The sequence below is a fragment of the Xylocopa sonorina genome, chromosome 12 (assembly GCF_050948175.1).
Source record: "Xylocopa sonorina isolate GNS202 chromosome 12, iyXylSono1_principal, whole genome shotgun sequence".
Classification (NCBI taxonomy): domain Eukaryota; kingdom Metazoa; phylum Arthropoda; class Insecta; order Hymenoptera; family Apidae; genus Xylocopa; species Xylocopa sonorina.
In genome coordinates, this window is record NC_135204.1 from 2,300,262 (window position 1) to 2,320,670 (window position 20,409).

Sequence of the window (20,409 nt, forward strand, 5' to 3'; positions counted from 1 at the left end):
CCTTGAAACTTTAAGGCACAGAAATTGAGAAGCGCACCATCGCTTTGCTTGGAATTTTCAAGGCGCAGACATCGAGATGCGCCGTCGCTCTGTTTAGAACTTTGAAGCGCAAAAATTGAGAAGCGCCATCGCGCTCCCTAACACTTTCCATGGCACATTTCGATTGGATTTCTCGAAAAGCCCGTGGTACTCGAACGTGGTTAAGTAACTCCAATTGAATTTCCTTCGATAGATCAGATCGAGTACCACCCTTCCCTTTTAAACCGCGGAATTAAAGCCTCTAGAGATAACCTTTGTTTGACCTTTCGCGTCTAAGAAATTGAAAATCATCCTTCCTACTTTCTCGCGTATTTTTTCCCGCGCGAATAGCTTTCTTGATAACGTTCCAACGACGCAGAGAAGAATAAGTGTACGACAGCTTTCGAATCAAAATCCACGAGTCGCCGCATGGTTGCAATTTCGCTGCGCGCAACACTCGCACAACGTACAGCCGAAGTATTTAACGCGACAAGACAGTGAGTAATTAGCGTCTGCCTGGATTCGTTAAATAATTAAGAGCGATCACGGCCGTTCCGTGCCTCGACGGCGGTGGTCTGGTTATTTATGAACGTCATAGTAGACCGCGAGTGAAACGTTCGCATTATACGACACGCTAGTCCGTTTTACGTGCTCGCACGGTAAGTATACCGTTCGTATCAAATTCGAGTAATTTATTAGCGACGGGGAGAAAGGACGATTCACCTGTTTTGTTGCCTTTCCATTTTGTAACGCGCGGTTCACCACGATCGAAGGTATTTGCGCAACGGTGCCGATCGAAAAGTCGGTAACGATCGTAGAAAACATTTTTTTTTAACATCATTCACCTTGTAATTTGTCAAAATTAATTACGTGATGTGCAATTTCTCACTGACATTTCGTAATTAAGGTTTAACCCTTTGCACTCGACTCCTTCTCAGACATTAATGCGTAACAAAATAATACTTTAGCAATAGAAACTAATGCTAAAATAGTAATAATTTCTATTATTAACATATCTCAGCAGTAGGAAACTTCTATTTCAATAGAAAACTTTAGTTTAACCTTCGTAATCACCAATCAATGCTGATGTTACCACAGAGGGGACATCCGAGTGCAAAAGCGTAATGTTCCGAAGTAAACGCGAGCTCACGAAAATTTGCAGTAGTTTAACCCATTCTCTGCCAGACAAATTTAGAACTTTTTGTCCCGGGTGCTAAGGTTTTATTTCAGGTTTATGATTATTCCGTGACGAATTGCAACCAATCTAAGCTTGTAGCGATAAGGAAATAACTGGCAATTTTAGTACAGACGCTTGCTACGTGATATCTCGTAGTTAGCAGTAAATGGGTTAAAATAGCTATGTCTCGAATATTTTACAACATACAATTCCTTAAATTTGGTATCGCACGATCGATAGATATTCGAATTTGAAAAACAGAAAATAATTTCCGTTCGAACGTTTAAATGGTACAACAGCCGATCTTTAGTACCTTTTCTGCACTGCTCAGGAAGTCTATCATTATCTCGGGAAAGGAGTAAATAAAATGGCGGTAACAGTAAACAGAATATTATGAACACACTATTAAGATACGTTAAACGTTTGTAAAAGTCAAAGACAAGTATATACGTCGTACGCTGGGCAGAAGTTCCCAGCATAAACTTTACGAAAGAAGTAAAACAAAGTTTCGAATCGACGTGCATACATTTTGAATGCAGTTAACTGGTTAATATACTCTGGCATTTGCACCACGCGTCCTACACTCTATATCCTGCATATATCAAGCACTTAACAATGAATGATAATCAGAATTATCGTAGCAAGAGCAACAGAATTTTCCCAGGAACCACGGAACGCGTTCCATTGGAACCCAGCACGGAAAACCAGGTCTCCAAGTGTAGCCCCACCTGTCGAGCACGCGTTATCCTTGCAGCGAGTATCCGCGTGCTCTTTTAGCCGATAATTAGATCGTTGGTACGGGCGTGCCACGCGTGATTAATGATTCCGGCGGACGTGGCGGCGAGCGAAAAGTACGCGGGGATAATTAACGGGAGCAGTCGGAGGAGAGAACGTGTCGACTGAGTTAAAAAAGAGCGATGGGAAAGGGATCGAAGCGGAGCGGATCGGATCGTCGTCGTAGTCGTCGTCGACGTCGACGTCGACGTCGGGGAACCCGAATCGAGAGGAACGAATGGCAAGTTCGAGCGTGGAGGGGAAGTTGCGTTTTTCGGGTCACTGGGCCGTGTTAGATGCCACCGCGATCGGGCAGCGGCGCTCGCCCTGACAAGATGGCGGTACACCGTGGGATTAATTCGCCGCGATTTGGTCGGCTGTTTGAAAAAGTATGCCGGTAATTGCGGCTGACCCGCCGTTCGGAGACGTGTTCTGCACCGGGACGCGGATGATGGACGACGAGCGGGAGCCGAGGATCGACCGAGTAGAAAGTAACGAGCCGGCCAGTTCCCGGCTACCGACCGGGGACGGGATGGTTTTCGGTTTGCGGATTTCTGAATGGGCTCTTAAACGTGTTTGAGGTAGCTGTTAGCAGCGACGCTGATAAATATTCGAGATTAGTTCTTGCACGATGATTTACGCTACGCGCGCGTATTTCCACGTAGAGATCGCCAACAGTTTCAACCCTCGTCATTTTAATACAGTCGAAGGATCTTTACGTATTTTGAAAATAATCCAAATGTAATGAAATTTCTAAATTTTTTTATGTTCCGGATGAGATGCGAAGTTGTAATTACTTATAGAGATTTACTCAATTTTTTTTATTTTACTTTAAAACAATTCACCCTCTATTTATTATAAAAAGGAGAGAAACAAATCTTTTCCACTATAAAAGTTGGGTGGTTGTGAAATAATAATATATTTTATATTTTTGTGGTTTGATAGAACTAATAAATAACTCTTCGATTTGGGATGTCCAAAATATATAACACGTTTACTGCAATAGGGAAATTTCTTTTATAAAAAAAGGGAGTAACATTTTGCTGTATACGAGGGTATTTATATTTCAATTGATTTCAAATTAAATAATTATAAAATTTTTATTTCTGCAGCAATTTTAAATTTAAAGGATGTCGTATGACGCTCACAGGGCAGTGTGCAAAATTATGCAAAGCGCCATATAGTATTCACCCTTTTGCAAATCAAGTACATCTACTTAAACATTTCATTTAAAGAACACCAAATGCATGCTTTCTTGTTGATATAACAACGTTATTGAACTATTATAAATAAGCCAGAAGAACATTTGTTTTATTTTTTATTTCACAACACTCAGGTAGTGCGTGATTTTGCGAGTCAGACAACGTACAATATACATTTTCTAGCGTCATATTCACCGATGTTGAATCCCATTGAAGAAGTATTTTCCGAATTTTGTACGAGAAATACGCTAGCTGAAACTTCAACTCGGTTACTACTGTTACAGTTACAAATCGTTTTAATTATTATATAAATATGCATGTCAAGTTACCAGCAGTTGCTGCAGTAGATCCATTGTAGACTAATTAAGCGAGCTATCTTTCTACTTTTGAATTTTAATTAATTTGTTAATCACATTTATATAGATATTTATACTTTTCTGAATGAATTTCTTATCTCTTACAAAAAGATGAATTTAATTCGAACAAGCATAAGTTTGATTAGTAAATGAATGCATTTGATTTGCAAAGCGTGAATTTAAATGCCAATGCAGTGTGACGCCAAAGTGTTACACTACTCGAAGTCATTCAGCAGCGAGATCAAAGAGGATTGTAATTCCAACGGTAAAGAAAGCTCTCTCTTAAAATTGACCAAGCAACTTAACTTAAATTAGCCGTCAGACTCGCTAAACGCGAAGCAATCCGAGAAAATAATCAGCAACATCCCAGCGAATCGGCGAATCGAAAGAATTCGCTACTATTCGCGCTATTGCTATTGAATCGAGAGAGAGAGAGAATTCTCCCAGAGAGTTTGGGCCTGACATCCCGTTAAAGGTATTCACGGGAACCAGACGGATCATAAGCGCGGGGGTTATGCGGGTCACTGGGCCGCGAGCCACGATCAAACGCCGCGAGTGGTTGCGTGCACGCGCGCAGGTGCGAGCCTGTAGGGAACGAGCGCCGCGTTTTATCACGGGACCACGTCGGCCCCGTGTAAACACACGCCTAACGGCCGGCAGGTATTCAGGGTTCGACCGTGGCGCGAGCCGCTTCCGCCTGCGGTGCATCTTCTCACGAGAGTTGACGATCTTATCGGGGCACCGTGGAATGCCCGATAACGCACCGCCACAAATTAATATGGACACCTTCCGTGGCCGTGCGAAATCGCGGGGTCGAAAGGCTAGTACGATCGCGTGGGCGGCGCGTGTACGAGGAACACGAGGAAATCAGCGTGCGAAATTCTTACATTGTACGGGAAATCAGCTGCGGATGATTACGCGATTGAAAATTTCGGACTCTTGGAAACTTTTGGTAGATTTCAAAAGGAACTATTCAAATAGAAAACACTTCTACGAAGGCATCCCTATGAGAAGTACTTTTAACAATTATTTCTTTCAGAATAATTCTTCATTACTGAAAAGTAAATTATTCGAAATAAGTTAGATAAGGATAGAGAAGAATGAACTTTTTCGAATGTTTTTAATATTAATGAATAATTTAAGGAATGTAGAAATTAGTATTGTTGAGTATTTACATATCAATAATTAAATCGTTGCAGTATCTAAAACACTGTGGAACTTCTAAATTCTCTTCTATTCGGTAATCTTTTTCTCTTTACTCACATTGTATACAATAATCCCAGATTTTTAAAAATTTGACAGTTACAACTTTATTACCAAAGATAAACTACCCTTCTTTTCTATTCGCTTTATTCGCGCTTGCACAGAACAGAAATTGAACTGAAAGTAACAAATTTGATTCTTTCGTCAAGAAAAGAGACTTTTATTCCAAGCAACGGCTACGTTCCTCGACTCGATGAAGACCTTCTTCGTCGTAACGATGCACCTTTCCCGAAACACGCGTTTTACGACACCGCCCGGTTTGGCACTTGAAACGAGCCTGGTTTTATCGTCCCACATTTGCGGCCCGGACGAGATGGAAAGGATGTCGAAAGACCAGGCACACGATCGCATAGCTCGGAGACCCATCGAGACCCAAATTTTTATCGTCAACCCCGGGGTGCTCTTGTTCATCTCCCTTTCATCCTTTATTTAGGGTAGTTCAATGGGTTTGTGGGGCATGTTCGAGGGCCTCGACGATAGTTTAAGGCTCCCTGCGGTGTTTCCATTATGGGGTGATCATATGGTCTGTTAAGAGCTTCGAAACGGGAGGAGGTTTACGAAAGATGGACGCGATAAGCTTCGTAGACGATAGGGGTTGATGTCTGGATGTAATTTGAACTAATTTCAAACGTACAGTAGCATTGTGCGTTTAGATACACGAATAAGCATAGATACGAAGAAAAGTGGAAAGATTAAACATTGAAAAAATAAAGATGTTGGCATAAAGATACTCTCTTCCTCTGACCAGAAGATTCAAGGAAACAATAATAAAAAAAGTAATGAATAGGTAAAAGTGAAGCAATTCTGTTGAGATGTGAACCGATAAGTCTGTTCAATCGCATCGACATCTTCTATGTAATGAAGAAGTTCGCTTGATTAATAACTGCATACGCAGTCAGAGCACCGATCGATAACTGAAGCGGCTGTGTCCAAAGGCGGAACCACGGATCAATGGCGACAGATGGGTCACCCACGCGGGAATCCGTGGCTCCCTGTCGCTGAAAGTTCGCTCGATTCTCGCATCGATAGGCGCATCACTCGGTTTATCGGTTAGCCTGGTGTCGAGCTACCGTTGATTTACGCGATGCAACATCGTGCAACCGCTACGAGGGATGAATGCTGGACAACGTAAAGCGCATCTCTTCTGTAACGCGTATTTATAGGCATCTCGATGCTGCAACTACGATGTAACATCCGGGGGAAGTGACGCTGTTGAGCTTCCGCGGTTAATCGCGCAAGGATATTTCAAATCGGACCTTTGGATCTTAAAGACTATTTATTAAGTCTAAAGACTTACTCTGCAATACTAAATATATACGATAAGCTATAACCTATGACTTAATATAGACAAAACTGAATATAAGGTAAAATATAAGGAAAAACTTTCGTCTTTATACGTTATTTTGTTGAATTCTAAGCTTTGAAGCCCCATAGAAATGGATTTCTTGATGAAAATAAAGATGAATTTAATTTTGAATTGTTAAAAAACGATATCGATTGTATTTATAAGAAATCAGAAAATTAGAGTAATATTGACGCTCCACAAGGTTTTAATAATTCAAAATGGACACTTAACGAAATACTATAAAAATAAAATAAAATAGATAAAATGTTCATATATTTTCGCAAGTTTACCTCTTAATTTCTTGTTGCGTTTTTGTAAGTTAATTTGGCATATAAAATCATTTTATATTTCCTCGACGACATTCGTCGCATATGCGGAAAATCAGTTCGAGTTGATATTTCGCGTGACCGAAAAATTCATCGAACGCCGAGAGTTAAAACGTTCTAGCGTGGCTCTGACGTAATAACAGAGTTGATATATAATTTAATTATGCAAGTTTCACCGAAGTGACTACAAAGGAGCGTGTCGTGGCACTTTCACGAAGAAATGCAAAGCAGTGGGAGGACCCGCGTTGGATTATGCATGGACACCTACGAAAACTATCGGCGAACGACTTTTAATCGAACGGCTGTTGGGCGGGTCGGAGCCACGTTGAAAATTTACGAGGAAACTTGTTCAAACACATTCGTAGCATCCTGTTATTTTAAACGATTTGCAGCAGAAAAGTCTACCGGGAACCCACCGCGAAGAAACGAACGAGGACCGTTTAAAAACCACGATTACACAACGCAAAAACCAGCTCGCAATAATTATAGCCAATTTCAAGGTAGAAAGCAAACTGCGGAGCGTCCTCTTACTTCCAGCGGTGTGTAATGCGCTCGAAAAGGGAAAAAAGAACGACGTTGCATAACGAATTCGACGAAACGAACGAAAGTAGCAGCGGAAGAGGCTCATCCACGCTTTCGACTCGAAAATCGAGGAGGCAGCAAAAAAAAGGGGAACGATCGATCCGCGCGACGAGCGACTAACAGCCATCGATCTTCGAGAACAAGTGATTGTGTCCTCACTTCGAACAGTTTTGTGGAGACCTTTAACACTAGAACTATCGAGAAAAAAGCGAAGCTATTTCCACTAAAGCTAGTCAAAATGATTGACCTTTAGAAAATACGTAATAATAGAACATTTTTAGATTTAATAATTTATGTGTTACTATCTTACAAAAGGAATTTAATGCTGCGAAGCATAATTACTATATAATAAATATAATAGCATAATTATAATAATAATAACTACTACAGTATTGGTACCTTGAATTCACCCTTTAACATATCAAATACATCGTTTTGCAAATTGTATTCACCCTTGTTCGAATCGAATTCATCCTTTTGCAAGTGAAGTACTTGTATTTAAATATTTTATTTAAAAAAAAACAGCAGATACAAACTGGACAGTAAGAAGTAAAAAATTTGATTTACGAAAGGGTGAATTTGAAGTGCCAATAATGTATAATAATACCAACAAGTATAAGAAAAATAAGAAACATATCAAGAAAAACTTCTATTACAGTAAATATAAGAAGTATAATATAATAATGTGATAATGATAATAGGTGCAATAGAAATAGAAATACAGTCATTTATTATTGTTACTGTTGTTGTTGTTATATTTTTCTTTACTTTTTGCAACAGTTCAGTTTTTACAGCTTGCAAAACATCGTTATATAAAAAAAATAATTAGGTCCTATTCCAACGACTACGGTATACAGAATAACAACGTGAACCGACATCAATGACGTTACGTTACACCATAACTAAGTTCATATGTGTTTTTATTGTTGTATCGCCAGATAATATGTGGCGTGGGATGAAATTTGCTAAACAAAGCGCCAATAAATCTATCTAACTATTCAATCAACGATTTCGTGTTCGAGAAACAGATTATAGGATACTTTTCCACTTTACACAGTCAAAATGACTGGTATCGGTATAAGTGGTCGTATACAAAATTACTTTGATTCTGTATAGATAAAATTCATTATATTACATCTTTAGTTATACCTGCAAAAGTAATCGGATCATTGCGAGGAAAATAAACGTAACAGAAAGAAGAAACTTTCGAATGAAATTGTAAAACCAGTCATGTCGACTGGCGTAGTAGTTCTGGTGTTAATAGGCCGTAAAATAGTGGTCCGACGCACGAAACGCGAAAGGAACGAGGAAACTCCCGTCGAAATTTCAGCCCTGTACGCGTTTTATTGCCTCCCCGCTTGACACTGGCGACGATGAGATCCGGTAAGTATGTCGTAGCCGCAATCAACGTCTTCAATGAGTAATCGCGGGGCCCAGGGCCTCATTCCCGTCCGAGAAACGGAGGCGAGGCGACGCGCGTCTCGATCTTTTTGAATGGATCGACCGGTCGCCCGTGGGAGAGAAACGATTTTGAATCTCGTCGATGGGGAATCATTGCTCCCGGTCCGTTGCCTCTCGAACGGGTTAAACGTTCCACGGTAATGTATGCGACGCGAGTTGCACCGCTAATGTCCTTCGAGCCAGCGTCCAATTAGTTTCGAGTAACGTTGCCGGTGGACGAGCAACGAATCCGTGGAACGTTTGCCCTGGATTGGGTGCACCCGTGGCAGTGGAGTTTGTCTTGTTCAGCGTGAGAAATGGGAGGGTATTAATGAGCGTTGGTACTGCCGTCTGTTAATGCTTGCAAACATAACCACGATAACAGACGTTCGAGTGATTTCTGCTTTTGATGAACCATGCGGATTGCTTGGTATGCGTTAATTGTGTCTTAGGGGTGTTGAAGTAATCGAGCTTTCCAACGAACCTGTTCTTGTTTCTTTCATGCGCAATCGATATCTTGATCTTCAATTTGAAGAACTCGATGCTAAAATCGGTTAGATACATTCCTTTTTTCGCGAACATTAAATATTTAAATCGATTGAGCTTTGCTGACTTTGAAAAGTCTACATCTTCCAAATGTCTGGTGTTTTTGAGTACGTGTCGGTGACTTTTACGTGTCGGTTAGACTTTTCCTGATTAACACGTTGAACGCGATGGCATCATCTATTTATAATTGTGAAAGTTAGCAGTTTTAACATCATCCCTAATTAGAAAATGCTTTGAAATAAAATCTGTACTATTGAACAGTCAAACATTTTTATTCGATCAAGAATGAAAAATTAATTTTTATTCGTGGCATTCCTGAGCGAAACATGTCTCGAGAGTGCTTTAGCTTTTCTGTTTTACTCAATCGTAATTCGCGAGTGCGATTACTTCACATAGCACACAATTATATGATCAACAAAGTTTTTGTTGATACACGTTTATCACTTAACCTATTTGTAGCCAGCGTTTTCGGATAGGAACAATTAGAAATAATTAGGCACCACAAACGTGCACAAACAATAAATTTACTTTTTCTATTAAGTTTTTGACATTTGCTGTAAGAGGATATCTAAAGGACTTTAAAAAAATTCCAGACTATTGTTTTAAATACTTTTTGATAAGTTTTTCTTTTATATGTTTAATTTACAAATACATGTGGAAACTAAAATTCCTTCTGATATTTTGAATATTTCTAAAAAATTCCTAACTGATATTTTGAAATTAGAATCTATCATATTAGTATTTTAAAAGATAATCTACAAACCATAAAGCATAAAATATACAGAAAAAAAACAATTTCTTTCCCAAGAGAAAATCTCAAGGAAGGGTGTAGAAAGTTTCGTAGGGTTCTATGGAAACTGGACCCTCGAGACCTTCCAAACTGCGACAATCTTCCAAAGTACCTCGACGCTAGAACCCATTTCCTGTCTCGCGTCTGATTCGAAAATTATCCACACCACTTCCGACAGACGCCATGAATCGGCCGTATTAACATCGACCGCGGGGGAGTATTTTGGTCCACGGCTACTTTGCATACAATGGCCCATAATTCTCCGTCTATGAATTCTAATAAATAGTCGAATCTCGCAAAGGACGAACGTTGGATCGACGGTGATTTATCGTTCGCCGTAACTGCCGCCGGTTGAAAATCCACCGACAGACAAGCGGCTTTTCGCGTCGTGATTTTTCCCGCCGCGGCACGAATAGAAGGAGTAGCCAGATATTACGCGACGCTTTCATAAATTATGCAATAACCTGGTATGTCCAACACCGTGGCTCGTAAATTACGCGCGATCAATGCGCCCCGGCGATTTTTATCGAGCGACGGCATGCGCCCGGTGATTTGAATGCCACGCGCACGACTGCTCGATACTCTTAACGAATCAGGTCGATAACAATCGTCTGACCTATCCGCGTCTGCCGTGCAACTAATGTGATCGCCGACATCTACTTTATGCGTACACGTAGAACAAAGCGTTTCTATGAATCGAATGAATCTACTCGTACGATCACTTTACTGTCATGTTCTTTATTTAGTTCGATGATCAGTGTATTCTATTAACCTCCTGTGGTAATGTGACGAGTCTAGCTCCACTAAAGGTACTGTTAAATGTACAAGAATGAAATTAGAAACAAGACGCCATGGCAGGATAAAAGATACGAATGTTTTGAAAAGTACTACGTGCTTGAAGGCCTTATTTAAGTTTTACTTTGATCTTTTTTCATTTTTGCCATTTTCGATATTCCATAATGAATTACAATTCCATTCAAATCAATTGTAATCAATGGTAATCAATAATATAATTTTAATTAACAGTATGTATGAATTATAAAACAAAACATATATTATAGGTACTATAAGGTTGCTATCCGTGTATTGGCGTGCGATAGAAGTCCGCCACGCGTATACTTTGCATAAATGCATCTTCTCCAATTAGATTTGAGATACATTCGATACATCTAAATATAGAAATAACGATATCATATATAAGTTAAGCGGAAAACCTAACGACCACCTATCGATCGACTTTACTATCGCCTAAACAAACAGAATCGTAGGTAATCGTAAAATTCCCGAGCATACCGCGCGTTCCAGAGGCCGGATTATTTCCATCCTCGAGATAACGACCGTATACATAACGGAGGACGTGAAAAATCAGCCAAGGGAGCGGAGAGAGCACCCAGGCTGTTAATATTCCTTGGAATCTGATTGCAACCGGTGGTCTGATTGGCCGTGCCATTCGAGCCAGATCGCGATTAACCAGAACGAAAACCAGCCACCAAGAGAGACCAACCAGAGGGACGAGAAAGGATAAGAGCGAAAGAGAGAAAAGGAGAGAGGTGGAAAGAGGTGGCGGCGCGAGTCGAAGCGCGTCAGGTAATGAGGATACAATTTACTCCTAATAAGAAGATACGCGTCATATTTTACGAGGGAACTGGTTGCTTCCGCGCCATGTATGGCGTCCGTTCGCGTAAAGACCGCTTGCACGCAGGCCCATTAACAGGCGCGAATATCTTATCGAGGGGGGGTGGGGGGCTGTGAACGAAACGTACACACCGGGATATCGAGTTCTAGCCGCGACACCCCCGGATGGCCAGCACAATGAAATAATCTAGGACAGGGGTGGCCTTCTGCGAGATGAGAGTTCAATGAACTCGAGTGCGAGGCGGAGAACCGGAAATGTTCGCCAGAATTCCCGGATCTCCGCCACAAACTAAAAGAGAGAGAACGTAAGAGTCTGGCATAAATTTTGAGAGCTTCCGAAGTTGGTGTCCATGAAGATTTCCCCACGATACAGAAAAAAAGGAGGTGGGGTGGCCAACCTTTTGCATACCACACGCCAATTTTTTTCACAGACGAGTTCAAATGCGTCATTCAACCTTCTTACGTCCACGGTTATGGTTGGGAAATAAGGATAGGGAATTAAATTAATTGGTTTGTGTTATCTGCTGTTCAATTTAAACCGCAACTTGTCAGAGCGAGCAATTTTCGAGGCACACAGTGTCGGGGGTCTTGCACCGATAGATGTTGGAGTAGCTTTTACACCAGAGAACACATTTTACACGTTTTACACTTTGGTAATGATTATTTTAAACCACTGCACAAGTTCTCATTTTAGAAGAAGTAGTATCGCTGTCGTCATTTTTATTTCACATCGAATTTGGGATACAACACCGAAAACCTGACCTTTCTCTAGACTGGCTGAAGGAACACTCCCAAGTGGTTTAAATATGCCATTGGAGAGTGCTGGCACACTCGATGGCCAACGATTGTAACACTGAACGGGGCTTACTAAAAACGCTGACACCGAGGGATCACCAATTGCCGCTTGTCAAAGCCGGGCCACTTGCGCTCGAAGAGATTTACACCTAAAACCGCGAGGGAAGAAAGAAGCGCTCGAAAATTGCCGGCGAGTCGATTCGATCGTCAGTCGGTTCCATCGGGGCCCCCCGACTCTATTTCAACTCTAATCGCGTTCTCTCCTTTAATGACAGCGAACATCGAGCCCGCGCGTGTGCGTGCGTGTTGCCTACCGTACGTCGGATAAGGTGATTCGAAGCGAGGAGAGCCGCTTTCAGTGAAGCAGACGGCAACTGATTACGCAGTTTCGAGGAAGAGTGCCCGGCTCGGGATGCATCGTATATGGGAGGAAGGGTTCTCCGCTGGGACTCGAGATTATAGTTATTACTGTAATAAAGATACACGGTTTGTTTGCTCTCGAACGGGAAGGAAAAGGGGCCTCCGCCACGGCAACGCTACCATGGCGTATGGAATGCCGCGATTCATTCGGTCGGCTCGCGGGAATACAAGCGTCCCTGACGTGTAATAAAATGTTTACACCGCTAAACGGCTCTCTCTCCCTCCCTCTTACTCTCTTTCTCTCCGTCGCGTTACAAGGAGCCGCCTTTTTTATTGCCCACTTTTTCCGCGTTTACCGATTCCAAATTTTTTCGCCACGAGAACGGAAGGCAATTTTAAGGAACGACACGCTTCTTACGATAATAAAGATGCTCTCTTATGGTAGGAATTTTTACAAAATTTTTCCCATTTTTGTTCACGCGTTTTGATTCAGTAAATCAATATTGAACGTTTAAGTTCGAATTCGGGTAAACTAATTTCATGCGATTTATTATATTTATATAAACCAATCAGAGTTAATTTTCTATCTAGCGTTCCTAGCGTCGGAACAATGAAAAGAATATTCTTCTAGATCTGTGCTAGAAACCAGAAAGGGGTACGTTTTCGAATAAAAGGCAGAGAGTGGCGAACAAACATAAAACTACGCAAGAATTCGGAACAGCTCGGCAAGACTTGTTTTCGTCATTTGGAAGAGACACGAATCCCTCCACTTAATTAATTGTATAAGAGCTTTTGATAATTATACGTAATTCCCTAGATATAACACAGATTTCATATAAATCTTAACAGCTCGTAAATACATCGCGAACTTGTGTGCAATCGTAGACTGTTACTGAAGCAATTGAGCTTCTCAAGATAAAATTCTACATCTTCCAAATGCCTGGTGTTTTTCAACTTTCCTTTATTTAACACATCGCAGCACAGTCATTTTATTACTAGATTTAGCCACTGGTTAGCTATTACTGTTCAAGCTGATAACGAAAATATTCGAATTCTCGTAATTGATCAGAAGCTTGAGAAAAGGAAACACGAGAATTTTCGTGATTCGTCTGCAATATGTTAACATAGTGTTAGCTTGAGTGAAATACAGAGAAAGTCTTTACATCCGCAAGGGTGAGTTAGTTTTCCATTTTTATTCAGTTGTAATCTGTGACTCACAGAGAGACAAGTGCAGTTATTTGTTAGATAAAATTTTATTATCACACATTTATCACTTATTCTTCAATCCTTTATAAAGAGGAAATCTCAATAGCTACTGAACAGAGTTAAATATAATTAATTCGAATCGTGAATTTACTGTCGAAAAACAGTGCCACCGTGTAGAAGAAAAATGCTGATTCCACCCAATACACTTTTAACCAGTCGGCACCCTTGGAAAACTATCGAAGGAACAGACGAGAGGCGTACGCGGAGGAGGGACGGCTATTTCTTTCGGATGATGGTTGTCCTCTCGCGGATACGTAACTCTCCTGTGGCGAACACGATTCTGCTTTTAGCAGAGCGCAAGGTGAGAGTGCATTTTGTGGACAATTAACGATCGTTCCCACGGGAACACTTCGCAGGGGATACTCCGTTTCGCCGATCCTGCGTTGCCCGCTGATAAGCGGATCGAACGTGACCAATTAAAGGACGCCTTGTACGAGATCAGTTTTCGTTTCGTCGCGGACTTTCGAGCGCGGTTTCACTCTCGAAAACCGAGTACGTTCGTGACCCCGTCGCATCCCATTCGCCGTGACACGAATCCCTGTTCGTTCTCGAACCACACGGCTTCTCGATTAGAATTAGCCATCTACGAATCATTCAGACTTTTAATTCCTTCAATTAACAGATGAAAAATGTTGTTATTTAGAACAGAACAAAAGAAAACTTGGACAACAATCGATTGGAAGTTCTCGTTTCTACTCGACTTTCTACGCATGTATTACCCGCTGAAAGGATTATTCTAAAGAAACAACTTGGAGGAACACCTTGTACAGCAAGAAAGCTGTTTCACCAGCCTCGTTTACCCTAACCCTTCGCCACCTTCGATAAGATAAAACCAGCGACAGGACCACTTAACCTGACGAGCGCTCTCGCATCAAACGACCATGCACGTGCCTAATTGCACGCGTAGGAACGCGCGTTTACCCCTTATCAACACTGTTGCTGCGTGATCTCCAATTAAGAAAAAAAAAACAAAAAAAAAAGAAAAGAATTAATTTATTACCGATTGTGGCACACAAAAACGTCTCACAAAACGCCAAGTATTTTTTCTAGTTTCGTTTTTAATAGATTAATTAAGCCATTGTGTATGCTACGAAACAAATGCAACTTTACTTCGACTGCGTCTCAGTGTCTTTAAAAAGCAAGTCATCGCGCGCTCCGTTAATTATCTAGCCGTTCCACGAGAATTCACGCGGATTCTCACGAGAAACGAAAGCGGTGGCGACAGGCGCGTGAGAGGGCTCTAAAGCGCGACGATCGCGTTTTAATTACTCGACGGCTTATTACGCGGCGGGGAGGATCCGCGATTAGATGTCTATGAGATAAACCGTTGAATACGAGGCATGCGTCAAAGGCAATGAGCGAAACCGAGCTACCATGTTGGGACTTTTACCTCGAACGCGATGTTTATCTTTGCAAATGCGGCACAGTGTGGGATTTTCGATTTTCTTAGCAGAGCGTTCTTGAAGATAAATACAAGCTGAGAGAATTCAAGATTCAATTCGTGATCTAAAGTATTTCATTCGATAATGAAAATGTTAGACGCAGCGTTGGTGAATTTATTTATTTGCAACTTCGTCGCGTTTAATATCACTGAAAATATTGTAACAAACCTGTACAGAACTCTCAGAAGGTCAACCAAAAGTCTCTTCGTCTAAAAGACTCTCGTTGAATCCAAGGAAAGCGACCATTTTCATATTTCTCACACGCAAACCATTCTCCGACTACTGAATCTTCCTAATCGCGTATGAATTCCATCCAAACGATATAACCCAGAAAAATCGCCCCAATCTCTTCTCTTCTCGGCCATAAGTTCCAACCTCTGCCACGGAGAGGACACAGTGCTCGTGGTTCGTCAGTTGGCGGCGCCAAAAACCGAGCAAAACGAATCCAAAGCCCGTGGGAACTGAACGACAGCCGCAGCGGTACCGCGCGGGGAACCACGTTTCCGGTCCTGTCCCGTTCGCAGAATCGACCGCGTCGTTCTCGTCGTCGTTGAATTATGACCGCGACCAGGCGCAGTATAATTCGCCGGGCGCGTAATATATTGCGAAAATCAAACACGCCTGACAGCGGGTCGGCTAGACAAAAGGCGCCATTGGCGAAACGTAAATCACGTTAGTCACCGAGGTCTGTCCTTGGGACCGACCAGCCACTCTTCGGGGTCGCACCGCCACTTCTGCTTAACCCTTTGACTGCGAATAGCGCCTTTATACGTTCAGTCAGAATCGCTCTCTTCGAGCGAACAACCTTATCTATAACTGCCCAATAATATAACATTCGATCGTTTTCTTTCGACGCGCTAGCAGCATACCTTTTTTTGTTTAGAGGTTTTTTTCTTCCGCAAAAATCAAATATAATACCCATAAATAGCAGTAACAGTTCCGCTGTCATGGTTAGAGAGCAATTCGTTTCTGAACGCTCCGCAGCAGCGAAAGGGTTAATCCTCGTTCCTTCCCACCCTCTCGACCGTTTCTCTCCCCCTACTCGACCATGAAGTTAGCCTGAACCGAGCGCAGCTTCTTCAAGAGGACCACACAGTGCGGCCTCGAACGCTGCTACATGGTAGCCCTCGAGTGAAGGTAGAACGTCACGCAGAAGTGTTTACGGACAGGCCTCTTTCTTGGCGGAGGCGCATTTCGAGTGCAGCGAGTAACACCTTGCAAAGAAAGATACGCACACGCGTACTACCGTTCCTACTATTCGAGGAAGAGCTGTAGAGATTACTGCACAGCCGTTACGCGAATCAGAAAGGTAAAAGACCAAACTCAACTGTTTTCATGTAACAATGCATTAAGAATATCGGGAGCTATTTACGGCACAGCTGAATATAAGACAAGTTTTCTTGAATAAAAGGTACGAGGTAATTACAAATACTATTTCGAAGTTACAAAACCTATGTAAGTTTAATTATTTGACATTTAACCCTTGCGGCACATTTGACAATCTCTCGCGGCACACAGGTTAAAAAACACTGACTTGGCAAGTTTTTTAAGCGCCTGCAATATCACAAGTCGCAAGTTTTCTAAATGTCTACAGTATCGCAAGCGCAAATTTTTTAAACGTAATATTTCTAAGTATAAGGCAACAGTTTTCTAAGCATTTTCAATATCACAACGTCAATTTCCCAAACGCCTTTAGGTACCCGCACAAGCGCAAATTTTCAGGCGCGAACAGTACTCAAACGGACAACTGCCAACAGAGATTCCAGTTTTCGATGCGAGTTTATAATTTGTACGATGCAACGTTTCTTTATATGATGCATTTATACATTTATTGAATAACTTTGTGACTAGCGTAGGTAGCCTATATATCTGCAAGGTACGTAGTTGCTTGTATCCTTATCTTTCGACGATTTATAAACTGCTTTCCGCTATTGGGATTGGTGTTCGATTTTACCTATGTTGACACTGAAGAGGGATACAGATAATAAAGTTTGCGAGTGATAGATGTAGCCTGAACAGATCTAGATATTTTGACAGGCGTGGAGCAAGTGTTGGATAGATATTTGTAGTCACAGGATAATGGAAACGTGAAGATACAGTGGTAGCAGCATGGTGGCTGTAAAAGCTCGAAGATGTTCGAGTTGTAAAGATAGGGCGCGGAACGAGATCGAACGGTGCTAACGTGTTAAACGTTGACTTTGAATAAGTATCCATGTTTTCTCGAAGAGTCAGAATTGAAGCTACTTCTGCAAGGCATCGTTCACGTCACTGAATATTTACACGTACCACTTCACCTGCGCGGTCTTTATCCAGTTTATAAATATGTATCAGCTCCCCTGCTCCTTAAATATATGCACATAAATGCATACGCATTAACAGCAGAAGCAACAACATTTTATTCAATTCTCGGTGTTATACCAAGCTCCGTGGGACACCCCGTGCGTTCCAAGGTGAAACTAATGAATGAACTATCCAGATCCTACTTCTCAATGAATGCCTTCAAAAACCCCTACTCCGTTACGAAAGACACTCTCTACCTCTCCGTTCGAAGGTATCGCTCGCAACTGCACTTCGTCAAACCTGGCATTCGCGTAAATAGAAAAACGATCCTCTTACCGATTTATCATCACCAATCAACAATCTATTTCCTGTGCACCGGAAAAAGTAACCCCGTGCGTCGCTTCGCGAACGTTTCAGCGCATAGTTTTCAGAAGCCCACCAGTCACCACGAAAGTAAAACCACGTACACGGGGGAGTGACGGTCGATCTAGTTACTCCCCCATTCACGAAACGGAGCACGTCTGTAAATCGATCGGCGATCGATCGCCGCGTCGAGGCTCGCGCGCGATTCACAGTCGATTCGAGCGGGCACGCACCGCGCGGTTCACACTGGATTCGATCGGGCACGCACGCGCGAGTCGAGAGCAAGAACCGTGGACGATCGGATGCTGGCGGCAGAGAAAGAGTCACTGATGCCCGGCACGATCGCGCGTCAAGACGTACCTACGCCGCACCGAGACGCACGCCCCTCCCACCTGGTCATGATATACTTGCGCCACATTGCCCGCACCTTCCGTTTCCGAAACATCGATTTCGATTTAATCGCTCGGCCGTATTCGGTGCCGCGGTCCGATTTTTTTCGCGGCGGATCATCTGCGTCTTATGCGGGTACGATATCTTGAAACGCGCGAAGGTCAACCTTTATTTCACCAGAGAAGGTAATAAAACAAGGGTGAGTGCAGCGAGCGTAATAGAAATACGCAGTTGTGCTACGACTCGTAAATAGAATTTTTATACGGTTTTTCGTTTATTTTTACGTACGACTTTGATACGATTTATGTTACGCGTTAACCCTTTGCACTCGAGAGCCATTTAAAATTTGTCTTCAAACTCGAGGACTCCTTAATGGAGACAATGCAAATAATTTCCATTAGCTAATTACGAATTAAATAGATTCAGGAAAATTTTGTTCGCGTAACTTAAAAAAATACTGCTACTTTTCCTTTTGGTTTGCAAAGAGTTAATTATCTTCCATGTATATAGTTACTACTGCAATCTGTGAAAACACTCGCGTAAGCAAAGATACTAGGAAACTTGGACTTTGGCTATCATAATTTATAAGTGTCTTCTTTTACGAGGTACACTTATTACTTACTGACAAACAAGATAATTGTTAGTTGAACTGCAAAGTGCTCGCTTCGCTAGGGGTTCGTCTTTCCTGTTCGTAACTATTGAATATCATAATTATCGCTGCTATTCAATTAGTACTGTACATGTCAGAAATTTATAAGACATTATAATATAAAAAAATTCTTAAGATCTCCTTTCTTTTTGACGAACACTTATCTTTCATTGCCAATTACTTGCCACTGTCATTTAAAAATCTGAATATTCCCGTTAAATTAACACTTTGCGCTTTTTTGTCGGGTGTGACATCGTTATCACTAAACAAAAAAAAGGAACAAATATACGTTCCATAAATATTAATTACAACAATGTTTGAGAGCTACATTAACAGGTTCGTGGACGGTAAACATGTTAGTGAACTGCAAAAATGGTCAGGCGATTTCATCAGCTGGCCATTACTTTAAAATGCATAATAATTACAAAAATACGTTTACAAGTAACAGTCGAGCAGCTGTCCTTCGAAGTAAATAAAAAATAAAACACTTAAAATAGTAGAAAGTTGTTGGCAAGAAAATTGAAAAATAATTCGGAGCGCAAAGGGTTAAAGAATACATTGATAAATAGGTTCTCATTGGCAGTGTGAAACGGCGGGAAATGAAAAGCAGCATATTAAAGAAAAAAATGGCGGGTGGAAGCATGACACGTCGAAACGATATGTACGAATAATCGGCATCATCTAACGGACGGAACGGAACGAATCATTCGGAAAACCTCGAGGCGATTAGGGGCGCTCAATAACGATCAATAGCGTATAATTATTTCCAGGATAGAGCGCGAATAGCGAAGAAATAAACGATCGAGGAGGAGGTGTATCCTGGCTGGTAAATTAGAAGTTTTCGACGTTGCACGGACGTTCCCGGAGGTAGAACCCTGCCTGTGGCCGCGGCTTGCATATTTAATGACACGACTGACTCCGAAGCTATTTCCTGTAATAAGGATCTTCGTCCGTCCGGCTGAATACTCGACGCGATATGAGAACTCGTGACGCATAATATACAGGATCGAATATGCGTGCCAATTGACGATTCGTCGAGTTATTGGATGTCGTCTAACGATTTGGCGCCCTCCATTATATTGGTCGGCATTTTAAACCTTTTTGTCACTATTTAAATATAAATAGTCAGTATTACACTTTAAAATTAAATTTATTATGTTTTAAGTATATAAAAAATGAAACTACTTTATATTTACGTATAAAGACATTTTTAAACGTAATTATTTTTAAACTTGCAATGAGTCTACAATGGAACGGATTTAATACTGTTTTTCTTCTTTATGTTGTCCATTTATTAACTTCATACCGGACGTACTGATACTATAACTGGTAATTAATTCCGTACCGACCGTCTTTTATTTATTGTTATTTGTATATTTATTATTATTACTGACCATTTGCTATTTATGT

The 20,409-nt window shown here is 41.5% G+C and overlaps 1 protein-coding gene across 3 annotated transcripts in view; it reads right to left on the minus strand.

Moving 5' to 3' along the window:
- The window catches only part of LOC143429935 (uncharacterized), a 411,918-nt gene that overhangs the window by 67,506 nt on the left and 324,003 nt on the right, over positions 1-20,409 (minus strand). The gene's annotated exons all lie outside the window — the stretch shown is intronic.